Source organism: Lissotriton vulgaris, chromosome 8, assembly GCF_964263255.1.
Source record: "Lissotriton vulgaris chromosome 8, aLisVul1.2, whole genome shotgun sequence".
Classification (NCBI taxonomy): domain Eukaryota; kingdom Metazoa; phylum Chordata; class Amphibia; order Caudata; family Salamandridae; genus Lissotriton; species Lissotriton vulgaris.
The window spans coordinates 1,189,971,309-1,189,984,632 of record NC_141696.1 but is presented as its reverse complement, the minus strand read 5'-3'; the positions used below and the strand labels follow the sequence as shown (position 1 = coordinate 1,189,984,632).

The window sequence follows — 13,324 nt, the reverse complement described above, 5'->3', positions numbered from 1 at the left end:
ATGTCCAGAGGATTGAAAGTGGGGTAGCATAGCTTTTAGCCAAGGCTTCACTAGCTTGAATGTTTTAGTGGATAAGGCTGATTTTAGCTTTAAGAAGGCATAGAAGTCGATCGGTAGTAGGGAGTGTCTGGCCTGTAGAGTAGGATACTATAGAGTGTAATAAGTCGTAAGATACTTGCCATATTTCTTCTGTATTCTCATCTGGCAAGCATTCTCCCCGGAGCTCAATCGGTAATGTGAAGTCTCCGTCAGCCATATCCAACATCGTCCAATATAGATTCGCTGTCTCTTTCTTGTTCCACTTTGTCTCATGTAATGTCCTCTCCAACTCATTTGAGATGCCCGCAACTGAGCCAGATGCCTGGCACCAGCTTCTTACTTGAAGATATTTAAATTTTGATAGTTTTCTTTCTGTGATGTTGTTTAACTTGTCCCATGATAGCAGGCAGCCCTTCGCCATTACCTGAGCCCAGCATTCTATCCCTGCTGCTTTCAATGGCTTTGCGAGTGTATCTTTGGACCACTCTGGAGATCCTGGTGAGTCCCATATAGGGGCCAGGGCACTGTAATAACCAATTTTCAAAAACCTTCTGATTTTATACCAGATGGTCGCTCTATCTCTCAGTAGCTTTAAGCAAACCTTCTAAAAGAAGCGTGGATCACCAAATGTTATGTTGTTATATTTGTTTTGTATAGCGCACGGCTACTCAAAGAGTGTCCCGGCGCTTTGATGCACAGCTGTATCACAACATAACAGAAAGAGAAAACAGAAAAGAGGGGGGAAATCCAGACTCACCAAGAAAACTAATATCTAAGAGGTAAAAAGCCAGGTTTTAAGGCCCTTCCTGAACGCTAGTAAATTTGAAGTACTGCGCAGAGTCACTGGCAAAGTGTTCCAAAGCTGCGGAGCCAACAGTCTGAAAGATCGGCCTCCTATGCGTGCCCTTTTAATACGAGGGACCGCGGCAAGGAACAAAGACCCGGACCTCAAGGATTTATTTATTTATTTTATAGCATTTGTAAGGCGCACAGCTACCCACAAAGGGTTTCCCGGCGCCGAAAAAGCGGGTCACGAGCACAGCTAGAGAGAGAGAAAATCCAAGGGTACTTATTTGTCAAACAACCAGGTCTTTACACTTTTTCTAAAGTTCCTGTAGTTTTCCTCTTTGCGTATTTGGATGGGCAATGTGTTCCACAGGGTTGGACCCAGATATGAAAACGATCTCCCGCCCATTCTAGCCCGTTTGTACCTGGGAACCGCAAAGGTCGCTGATGTAGCTGAACGAAGATTGCGATTGGGAAAGTGGGGCTTGGCAAGATCTTGGAGATACTTGGGAGCGGTCCCAGCTTTAATTTTGAACAGATAGCTCAGGGTTTTGAAACGAATCCGGTTTTCGACCCTGAGCCAGTGTAGATCCTTAAGATGTTTAGTGATCCTGGCGTGTCTGGGTATTCTACAAAGCAGTCTGACCGCTGCGTTTTGTACCAGTTATAAGCGTCTTACTACTGCTTTGTTTGCACCCAGGTACAGGATGTTACCGTAGTCAAGCCGAGAAGTTACTAAGGCATTGACTACGGTCTTCTGGGTGGTAAGTGGCAACATCCAAACAATTTTACGAAGCCATCTGAGAATAGTGAAACATGTGCCCGCCACTTTGTTGGCTTGCTGTGTCATGGAGAGATTGTCATCTATGATGACCCCAAGATTTCTGACTTGAGTGGCTGGAGGCGGTAGCTTTCCTAGTGATGTCGGCCAGTGGGGATCACTCCAAAGATCCTTATTATTCCCTAAAAGGAGGACCTCTGTTTTGTCCCCATTCAATTTAAGTTGATTAGCCGACATCCAGCAAAATATCTCATGAAGGCCTATTTTGAGTGCGGAAGGAGCAGACGTATCAGATTTAGAAAGAGAGAACAAAATCTGAGAATCGTCAGCATATGTCATTAAAATAAGACCAAAGTTCTCAGCAAGATTGGCTAGAGGACGAAGATACAAATTAAACAACAGGGGACTCAGGATAGATCCCTGTGGTACACCATGAGGAGAGTAGAAGACATCTGAGCAGGCCTCAGCAGAGGTGATCTGGAAGGTGCGTAGGGATAAGTATGATTTAATCCATTCTAACGCCCTGCCCTCGACACCACACTCCTCCAGCCTGACAAGCAGTCTGGAATGAGAGATGGTGTCGAAGGCCGCACTGAGATCTAACAGGACCAGTGTCACCGTTTGTCCATCATCTCTGAGCTCTCTGATCTTTTCGGTAATCCCGAGCAGGGCTGTCTCGGTAGAGTATCCACTCCTAAAACCGGACTGGGACGGGTGAAGTAATTCATTGTTCTCCACATATGAGGAAAGTGCCTCATGAATATGCCTTTCCAACATTTTGGAAAAAGCGGGGAGTAACGATATTGGCCGATAATTGGCCAATATCGTAGGATCGGCAGTCGGCTTTTTTAACAAAGGGCTGACTATGGCATGTTTCCATAAAGCAGGAACTGAGGCCTGTTCCATGGAGGCATTAAGTGTATCTGTGATGGGCGTCAGGGTGGAGTCCTCCAGTTGGCTCATGATACTGATGGGAATGGGGTCGCGAGGGGAACCCGATTTGATAGATTTTAAAAGTTTCCTCAGTTGATCTGGTGTAATGGGATGCCAGGCATCGAGATGGCAGTTTCCTTTAGAGGTTAGGGGAGTGTCATCTTGGTTATGGGCGTTAGTGCTGTTTTTGTTAATATTGGAGACGATCTTCTCAATTTTTTCAGTGAAAAAGGACGCCAGATCCTGACACTGCTGGGTGTTGAGTGGAGCTGCCTCCGCTCTACAATTTTCTTCAGCCAATTCCTTCACAGTGTTGAAAAGCGTCTGGACTTTGTTTACAGCTGTATTTATGGTGGTAGTCACATAGCTTGCCTTGGCTTTCATACATGCCGAATGATAGCTGTTTCTGGCCTTTCGGTAGATCTCTTTTTGTTGCAGTTCGTATTTCTTGCGCCACTGCCTCTCTAGGTTCTTACAAGAAGATTTTTCTTTCTTGAGGGCCTCTGTAAACCAAGGGGCCGGGGGACGATGAACTTTCCCTTTACAGCGGGATAATGGCAGACTAGCGTTCACTGCGTCGTTTAGCCATGTCTGTATAGCATCAGATATATTTTCCATATCACCCTCAAGGCGTGGATGATCTTTATTCAATGCACAATTGAGGTTATCTAGATTTAAGTTTTTCCAATTTCTCCTAAAAGAGTCCGAAAGTGTAATGGATGGGCGTTTGATGGGTTTAAGAGAAATAGAGAAGAGTATGAGAAAATGATCTGACCAGCAAATGGGAGTGGTGTTCATCCATGATAATTCTTTCATGTTTGAGATGATAGGATCGCGAAGATGTCCCGCTTCATGGGTAGGGCCCTTATTACGTAATGTCATGTCTGAAGCCATGAGGTCATCTATAAGATTTTTACAAATCTTGTTGTTGTCGTCGTCCAGTTGGAGATTCAAGTCCCCGAGTACTGTAAAATTTTGAGCTTTTAAATGGTGAGGTAAAATAAGGTTTGCTAAGTTTTCTGACCAAGTTGGGTTATTAACTGGAGGTCGGTAAATAAGTAGGCCAGAGAAGGTGAAATTAGGGCTGAGGGTGATTTTAAAAGATGCCGCTTCACAATTAGGAATGTCTGCATGTTCGAAATGGCATACAAAATCCCTTTTATAGATAATGGCGATGCCACCTCCTATTTGGCCAACACGATCCCTCCTTACAATAGCATAGCTCGGGGGGAGTGCCGTGGCCACATCCGGGCCAGCACTATCATGAAGCCAGGTTTCTGTGAGAAATATTGCACTAGGCTTCTCTTCCAATAGGAGGTGGAAAATATCTAATTTGTGTTGGGGTAATGAACGGCAATTTACCAGGTAAAATGTAAAAATACTAGAGCACTCTTCCTGCCGTGGGGTTTTATGGGAGGGGTCGTGAGGAGTATCCGGGTACGGCTGGTAATTTGACAGAGTGATAGAGCACTCAGGGCACGTTTGTGTACCAGCACAAGATGGGTTAAGTGTTATACATTTGTCATGTCTAGCGGGGCGAAGCGCTCTAGGAGACTCCCCAGATAGCGTCATACCTGCGTAATGAGTGAGGCAGAGTATTGTGCCCTATGTCCCGGCCTGGCCCGGACGGGCACAGACGGGCTGACTCTGGCTGGACTCCGACGAAGACGAGGCGCGACCGCTAAAACGCGTCCGCGGAGAACAACTGTTTCCTTTTATGGCGGAGACTAGCGCTCTCTCACCGCGCTGTTCCGCACTAAGATGGCCGCCACAGTATTCCCTGATGCTCGGTGCCTTGCTCTAACTCGGCAGGTATCGAGCGAGTGAGAAATCAATAAAGAGTGCGGGTCCGCTTCAGTATAGCTGTGCGCTAGTAAGTGAGTTTTAAAAACGAGGTAGTTTTAAAACGAAGGTGCAATTCACAAAACAATTCAATTTTAAAATGGCAAAGTTCGAATTAGTACAGCTAGAACTGATCTCAATATGAAGCTGTGCAGCAGCGTAACAAGCTGCTCGTGTCACTTGCTGAAATTCGCAAGACACTGCTTGCGGCTCCTTTTATGGCGGAGACTAGCGCTCTCTCACCGCGCTGTCCCGCACTAAGATGGCCGCCACAGTATTCCCTGATGCTCGGTGCCTTGCCCTAACTCGGCAGGTATCGAGCGAGTGAGAAATCAATGAAGAGTGTGGGTCCGCTTCAGTATAGCTGTGCGCTAGTAAGTGAGTTTTAAAAACGAGGTAGTTTTAAAACGAAGGTGCAATACACAAAACAATTCAATTTTAAAATGGCAAAGTTCGAATTTGTACAGCTAGAACTGATCTCAATATGAAGCTGTGCAGCAGCGTAACAAGCTGCTCGTGTCACTTGCTGAAATTCTTGTAGGATGGTAGAAAGCTACCCTTTTTTGTAAATATTTTGCTCCTGAAGCATGAAGAGCTTTATGAGCCAAAGTCAGGGCTTTGAAAATTATCCGCTTCCGGATGGGGAGCCAGTGAAGTGACTGCAGGAGACCCGAGGTTCTAACACGGCCTGATAATCCAAAAATGGCTCGTGCTGCCGAATTCTGGACCACCTGCAGTCGTTGTAGCAGATACTCCGGCAGGCCGAGATATAGAATGTTAGAATAATCCATTCTCGAACCAATTATAGCCTGCACCGTTATCTTCCTGTGATCTTCCGATAGTATGGGAAGAAACTTGCGTAACATCCGGAGCAAACCGAAACAGGTGCCAGTAAGACCGATTATCTGGTATCGCAGTGTCAAAGCATTATCGATCTTGATCCCCAGGTTCTTGGCCACCTGGGACGACCCTGCAGGTGGAAACATATTCACCGGCCACCATTTCTGCCACTCTGGATCCGAACTGCACCCGAAGAAGAGTACCTCAGATTTATCCGAGTTGCACTTGAGGCTGTTAAGTTGGAACCAATTAAAAACAGCCCGAAGGCAACCCCGGATACTCTCTCCATCAAAATCTGCATCTTTCCCGCACGTAAAGAGGAGCTGGGTGTCATCGGCATAGGAAACGATCTGGGCCCCGAAAGATTCCGCCAGTGCCGCCAGAGGGGTCATAAAGATGTTAAAAAGAGTCAGGCTCAGCACAGAGCCCTGAGGGACTCCGACACCCAATGACGGCATCTCGGCGGAACTGGAGGAGGCCCAGACCGTTTGTCGACGGCCCGCTAAGAAAGATCGAAACCAGCTGAGCACCGTCCCCCTCAGACCGATCTCATGAAGTCTGATGAGGAGACCCTCGTGGGGGACGGTGTCAAAGGCCGCCGACAGATCGAGCATCACCAGCATCGCTTTGCCACCTGAATCCAGCACCTCCTTAATAGCCTCCGAAACTTCCAGAAGCGCTGTTTCGGTGCTTAGGTTGGTGCGGAACTTATACATAAAGGCTTGGTCGGCTCCTGTAATGTCCCGTAGCTTTTTATTAAGCATTTTTCCTGTATCTGAGCCATCTGGCTGGTTTAGGAGCATATTTCCTGCCCTTAATAAAAATACCCAGGCGTAGAGCTTCAAGTCCGGTGCACACAAACCCCCTTTATTTTTCTTCCTTCGCAGCTTTTTCCATGAAATCCTTATGCCTTTAGAGGCCCAAACAAAAGAATTCATTCTAGCTTGTATTTTCCTTAAAGTCTCCTCCTTAAATGCTAATGGGATATTCTGAAATAGGAATATAAGTTTTGATAAAAGCATAGTTTTCAATATGTTGACTCTGCCTATTAATGTCAAGGGAAGAAACGCCCAGTTTTCTAAGAAGTCTGCAATTTCTTTGTCTATTCTGGATACATTTTTGTCAGTGATGTGATCGATATGTTGTGATTCACATTTACATTTACATTTACATTTACCAGTATTCTGGCTGTGGGTTTTTCTCAACTTCGAAACTTGAAGTGAACAATGCTGGCCATGTTTCCTAAACTTCTCCACCAGAGGCTCAATATAGATTATAGAGGTTAAAAAGTAAAGGTGACAAGGGGCCCCCCTGCCTTGTCCCTCTTTTAATTGTTACTACTGCCGAAAGATTACCATTTACCAGTATTCTGGCTGTGGGTTTTTGATAAATTGATGAAATAGTTCTACAAAAAATTTCACCCAGATTACAACCGTCCAATACTCGTGCTGAATAGACCCAGTTCACGCGGTCGAACGCCTTTGTGGCGTCTTATGTGATGATAGCCAACGGTGAATTATGCAATGTTGCTATGTCTATGGCGCCAACCAAATTATGTATCAAATCCTGAATGCTCCGCCCTCTAACAAAGCCTTTTAGGGCAGCTTTCCTATCACACCATTTAATGTCTCTGCTAAAATCTTGGCAAAGATCTTGTAGTCATGATTAAGCAGAGAGATTGGACTGTAAGAATCGCATTGGCTTGGTGGCTTTGATGGTTTTAGAATCAGGACCACCGTTGCCTCATTCCATGAAGGGGGTGCCCTCCCTCTATCCTCAAAAATATGAGCAAATAACTTTTGCAGGACAGGGGCATGGACTACTGCTAAAACTCTATACAGCTCGTCTGGCAGTCCGTTAGGTCCTGGCGCTTTGCCCTTTTTCCCAGCCTCGATTGCCTTGATTATCTCACTTAAACTAATTGTTTTATTAAGGTTGTTAGACTTTTCCTCATCGATTTTATTCAGAGAGTATTGATCAAGCCATGAGTGAATCAAGTTATCTTGTGCCCAAACTGGGAAGCTATGTTATATATTGTTGGAATTGCCTCTGTGGTTCAGATGTGTATATCATCAGGTCCTCCGCATATAAGGATACTTTTTTTTCCCCTCTTCGAAACTTGAAGGGAGCAATGCTGGCCTGCTTCCTAAACTTCTCCGCCAGAGGCTCAATATAGATTATAGAGGTTAAAAAGTAAAGGTTACAAGGGGCACCCCTGCCTTGTCCCTCTTTTAATTGTTACTGCTGCTGAATGATTACCATTTACCAGTATTCTGGCTGTGGGTTTTTCTCAACTTCGAAACTTGAAGTGAACAATGCTGGCCATGTTTCCTAAACTTCTCCACCAGAGGCTCAATATAGATTATAGAGGTTAAAAAGTAAAGGTGACAAGGGGCCCCCCTGCCTTGTCCCTCTTTTAATTGTTACTACTGCCGAAAGATTACCATTTACCAGTATTCTGGCTGTGGGTTTTTGATAAATTGTTGAAATAGTTCTACAAACAATTTCACCCAGATTACAACCGTCCAATACTCGTGCTGGATAGATCCAGTTCACGCGGTCGCATGCCTTTGTGGCGTCTTATGTGATGATAGCCAACGGTGAATTATGCAATGTTGCTATGTCTATGGCGCTGACCAAATTATGTGTCAAATCCTGAATGCTCCGCCCTCTAACAAAGCCTTTTAGGGCAGCTTTCCTATCACACCATTTAATCTCTCTGCTAAAATCTTGGCAAAGATCTTGTAGTCATGATTAAGCAGAGAGATTGGACTGTAAGAATCGCATTGGCTTGGTGGCTTTGATGATTTTAGAATCAGGACCACCGTTGCCTCATTAAATGAAGGGGGTGCCCTCCCTCTATCCTCAAAAATATGAGCAAATAACTTTTGCAGGACAGGGGCATGGACTACTGCTAAAACTCTATACAGCTCGTCTGGCAGTCTGTTAGGTCCTGGCGCTTTGCCCTTTTTCCCAGCCTCGATTGCCTTGATTATCTCACTTAAACTAATTGTTTTATTAAGGTTGTTAGACTTTTCCTCATCGATTTTATTCAGAGAGTATTGATCAAGCCATGAGTGAATCAAGTTATCTTGTGGAGTTAGATCTTCCTTATAAACCTATTCAAAATGCTTAAACAAAGCGTATTCAATATCTTTGGGATTCTCCAATATTTTTCCAGAGGTCTCACATAAAACTTCTTTAATCATGTTTTTGCTTAGATCCTGTTTGGTTTTCCAGGCTAGGAGCTTACCATATTCAAAGTGGGCCAGGTAACTGGCCTCCCACCTTTTCCTCAACCTGGTGTCTAGCACCCCTGCTAGTTCTAATTTATATGATGACAAATCCTCCTGAATAGCTCCCTGGACTGAAACTGAGAGATCTTGTTTTAAATTCCGAATTTTTGCCTCTATACCTGCTATCTCAGCCCTGTACTTCCTTTATCTAGCAATTTGTATAGATGTAATCAGACCCCTCAGGAATGCCTTGTATGCATCCCATACCATTTCAATTGGAGATGTTTCTAAATTAGTCGCGAAAAAGCTCTCTGTTTCTTCTAGCAACTTTTGTACAACTTCATCCTCTGACAGAATAGTTCGGTCCAGGGTTCATCTTTTAGTACCTTGCATAGTAGGCAGTTTCAATACTAGCAAGAACGCCGAATGGTCTGATAAGTGACCTCCTAGGTGTTTAGAGTCTGTCACCCAGCCTAACAACTCCCTACTAATCAAAAAAAAATCTAACCTAGATTTGTGGCCGTATTTTTTATTATGGAATGTGTACCCCCTTTTATTCCCCATTCTTTTTCTCCATACATCTACCCACCCCATTTGCTGCATTGCGTTTATTAGAAGAGATCTCATCTTGCAATTATGTTGTGATCTATTCTTATAAGTTCTATCCAACAGGGGATCTAGCATCAGATTAAAATCTTCGGCAAGGATTAATGGATCCTGAAAAACTAATAACTCTGCCAGCATCTCCCGCAGCGGAGCAGCTTAGATCCTGTTTGGTTTTCCAGGCTAGGAGCTTACCACTCGATTCTCCATATTAACCTGTGGCTCTTGGCAATAGGACTCTGGGCACTTTAACACTGCTGATCAGTGCTAAAGGGCATATGCTCTCTGTTTAAATTGTTATTGTGATTGGTTGTCCATGATTAGCATATTTGTTTTACCAGGAAGTCCCTAGTAAAGTGAAATGAGTGTGCCAGGGCTGTGATTCAAATGCTACTAGTGGGCCTGCAGCACTGATTGTGCCACACACAAGAGTAGCCCTAAAATGGTGTCTCGGGCCTGCCACTGCAGTCCCTGGGTACGGTTGCTAACTGCCATGCTGACTGGACAAGTGTTCCCACTGGCCAGGCCTAACCCTTCCCTTTCTATGCACATTGGACACCCCTATGGAAGGCCCTTTAGGCAGGTTCACCCAGAGACTTTTTGCTTTTTTCCTAGCCTGTTTCTGTGACCTAGTGTTGGTGATTTTAGGCCTCTGCGCACTTTTTCACTGTGGTACAGTGTAAAGTGCTTGAGCTCTCTGTGTTTGTGTGGTGAGTGATCTGCCCTCCCATAGGAATGAATAGGGAATATGTATGCCCATGGTAGTTCCTGATGTGTGGGGAGTGCAGGGGCGAGTTTGGTATGAGAGAACTCGTGAGACTGAATGCTGCCAAATGGTATATGCGGCACGATTGTGTCTAGTCTAGAAGTGCCACTTTTAGAAGTTGGCATATTTGTGTAATTTGTGTCTGGCGTGTGATTGGCTGGTGAGCCTGGGTCAGGAGTGCCTGGGCCTGCTTGTGGATTGACTGTCTGGTTTGAGGGTGACAGGGGCTGGAGAGCCCAGGAGGTTGTCTGAGTCAGCCCATGGATGAAGGGCAGCATCTGCTGCCAGGGAAGTGGGAGGAGATGGCACCTGATAGTGAAGGGCTGTGCCTGCCAGACCACAATGCTGGCTCCAACCCCCGCTGGGCGACTGTCACCTCTGTCCCTGATACTGACAGGACTTCCCTATAACCAGTACTAGCTGGTTCTCACACTGCCTACACAAAGACTTCAAAGACTTTTCTGTGTATAAGAAGGGGCTGTGTCCCCTTCCAATTTGTTTTTGTTTCTGACTTGAATCTACCAGGGGTGGGCGCTGCCGAACCCCTGGATGCCTGGAGGACTTCTGGGGGACCCCTCTGCCTTACATGGGCTGATGGGGGGACTTGGCTTTGCCCTGGATTCCTGCTGTTTTTCTGGACTCTGGAGACCCTTGGGCTGGGTCCCCTTTGCTTCTTTGCTGGGAGCTGTTTTGCTCCACTTTTGCTCCTCCAGGACTCCTGGGAAGTTTTTATTGCTTTTGCCAGGGCTTATTATAGCCTAAAGCGCCTGGAAGCGCTTTGTCTGCTGTTCTAGCGCTAGGAGCGCTGTGGATTGTCCTTTGGTGCCTGGGAGCGCTTTTCTTTTGCCTATAGCGCCTGGAAGCACTGCATTGTCGCTAAGCGCTTGAGCGCGCTCCATGTGCCTTGGCCGGTGCCCACCCGGCATTTGTCACCCCGTGTCGTGGCCGAGCGGCGCGGGTTCCACCCTGCTCATTGCCGTCTCCAGTTTGCCTTTGTTTGCCCCGGTTATGAGTTTACTCGAGAGAGCCTACCTCTCGTGAGTTTGACCCCCGCCTACAATGCCTAGCCGGGCAGCAGCGCTGCCCGCGACGACACGGAAGTGGTTGGCTGGCCGGCCGGCCAATTGCAGCACGGCCGGCCGGAAGTCCCGCCCCCGCAGCCCGGGGGAAGAAGAAGCATGGCGCCCGGTGAACAGGGCTCCCGTGTGCCGAGGGAGCCCTGCAGCGAGAAGAGAGGAAACCGCCTGCCGTGTCCGTCCCGGGGCTCCTGAGTGAAGGGAGAGCCCCGGGGAAGAAGAGAAGTCCCGCGCCGCCTGCCCACAGAAGTGCTGCCGAGGACTGGTGAGTCTGGGCTGGGCGAGGCGGGGACAGTTCTGTTGCTGCTCCGCGAGGGAGCAGATGGATTATTGTGGTGCCGGTGGAGGCACTGTGTCAAGAGCTGCCCCATGTGGCAGTGGGCTGCTCCAACGAGTAGGATGGTTGCTCGGGCCTAGAGGGGCCCACGCTGTGTTATTTAGGGTAGGATGGTGTCAGGGCACGTTGTCGGTGTCCGCTCCCCCCGTGCCTATACGTGTGCGACACCCATTTATAGAGCGGTCCCGATGGCAGGGGGCCGCTCCAGCCTACGGGGGCATTGCGATTCAAAGAGCCTGTGTGGCTCACCTGGTCCCCACCATTATTTGCAGAGCCTAGAGAGCTCTAATGTGCACAATATGTAGGTGCAGAGCCTGTGTGGCTCCAACAGAAGGGTCTGTGCAGATCTTGGCGTAATTTGGTTTAACCCCTTCCATGCTGATGACGAACCCCAGCCGTCATGCACTACGGTGCTCGTGTGCTGATGACGGCTGGGGTTCGTCACGGCCCGCCCCTGTTAGTGTTGTTTACAGCACACCAGGGGAATCGCAGCCGCATGGAAGGGGTTAAAGGACTAGTGCGAGCCTGTGGCGCAGACTTTGCTTCTAGGGTCAGTGAGGACCCTGTCACAGTTTTGATTTCCAGCTGCCCAGCAATTAGTGGGCAGCTGCACCGTGTAGGCGCAAGATGGAGAGTGAGTCCCTGAGAGGGACAGAGGTGGCACAGTGGTGCCAGGCCTACTACAGCTGCGCAGCACTTAGTGCCAGCTGCAACGTTTAGGCCCTTGTGATTGCTTCCAGGTGCCCAGCAAGTAGTGGGCACCTGCACCATTTAGGTTTTGTGCCAGTGGCGCACCCCTGACTGGCGCTGCATGGCAGCGCGCCCTGACATTCTGGACACAGGGCTCTTTTAGTCCCTTTATTAGATGGGGGCTGGTATGTGATTTCTGCGCAATGTGATTTCTATGTTTTTAATAGTAATTGCCTACTGTGTGTTTTTGCGCTATTGTGTTGTTCTGGCACCTCTGAATGTTTTTAGGCATCATGTGTCTTTCTTTCCCTGCGCTGCATCTGATATGTGTTTACAATACAAAAGTTATTTTAATATAACCTTGTGTGGAGTCCCTTTGTGGTGTGCCTAGTATGTTGTTGCTGTTGTGTGCGGGCGCAAATGCTTTTCACAATGCCTCCGAGTTTAGCCTTACTGCTCGTGCCAAGCTACCAAGGGGGTGAGCAGGGGTTATCTTGGCGTGTGACTTCCTTGCCCTGACTAGAATGGTGGTTTCTGCCTGGCTTTGATAAATACAAACAGAAAAATGTTTATTTTCCTGCTTGTTTTTATTTTTAAAGGTGAGTAAAAATGGAAATTGGGTTGTTTTTGAGTGGTTTTAAATGCTGTCAATCACGACTATCAGGTTGTTTTTTGAGTGGTTCTAAATGCTGTGAATCACGACTGCCAGGCCAATTGCTATGCCGATTGAAAGGTCCGGGGTTGAAAAAATAAAGCAATTTTAGTAAAGAGTCTTAAACAGCAATAGATATGCACAACCTTCATACTAAAATGTTCATGTTTTTTTTGTAAGTACATATTTTATCATCTGAGTGTCTTTATATCACTATAACTTTAAGGGCATGAGTGCATATTTATTGGTTAAATAAATGTAGAAATACAAAATTTTAGATTGTTTTTTTCACAAAACCCAAATAAAATATGTATAAATACAGATAAAATAAGCAAAAAATGTAAATGGATAAATACAGACAGAAATGTATAAAAAATAAATACCATTAAGCCGGGAGCCCTTTATATATGTAAAAGGAGCTGGCATGAATGCCACGATTAAAAAACCTAAAAGCTCACAAAGTCCTAAAATAAAATGAGTTTAGCAAGAATTGGATAATCCTTCACCTGATATGAATTCTCATGCCTTTTAATATACTTGAGGTTGAAATTGTTCTACTCTCCACATATAGCTTGTTGAAACTTTGTTCACATAAGCTCTATTTGTACAGTACTAGGCAATATCCCTACATTTTAAAAAGGTCCATGGCTTCTGCTTTTCTCACCAATTCCTATTATTGCCAGGTTAGCATAATTTTACTAATTTGACTGCATCTCTTATTTGAGCATATTGCTATATGGATT

The 13,324-nt window shown here is 46.2% G+C and overlaps 1 protein-coding gene across 1 annotated transcript in view; it reads left to right on the top strand.

Annotated features, from left to right (window-relative positions):
* Window positions 1-13,324, top strand: part of COG6 (component of oligomeric golgi complex 6) — a 585,234-nt gene that overhangs the window by 236,620 nt on the left and 335,290 nt on the right. The window lies entirely within an intron of this gene.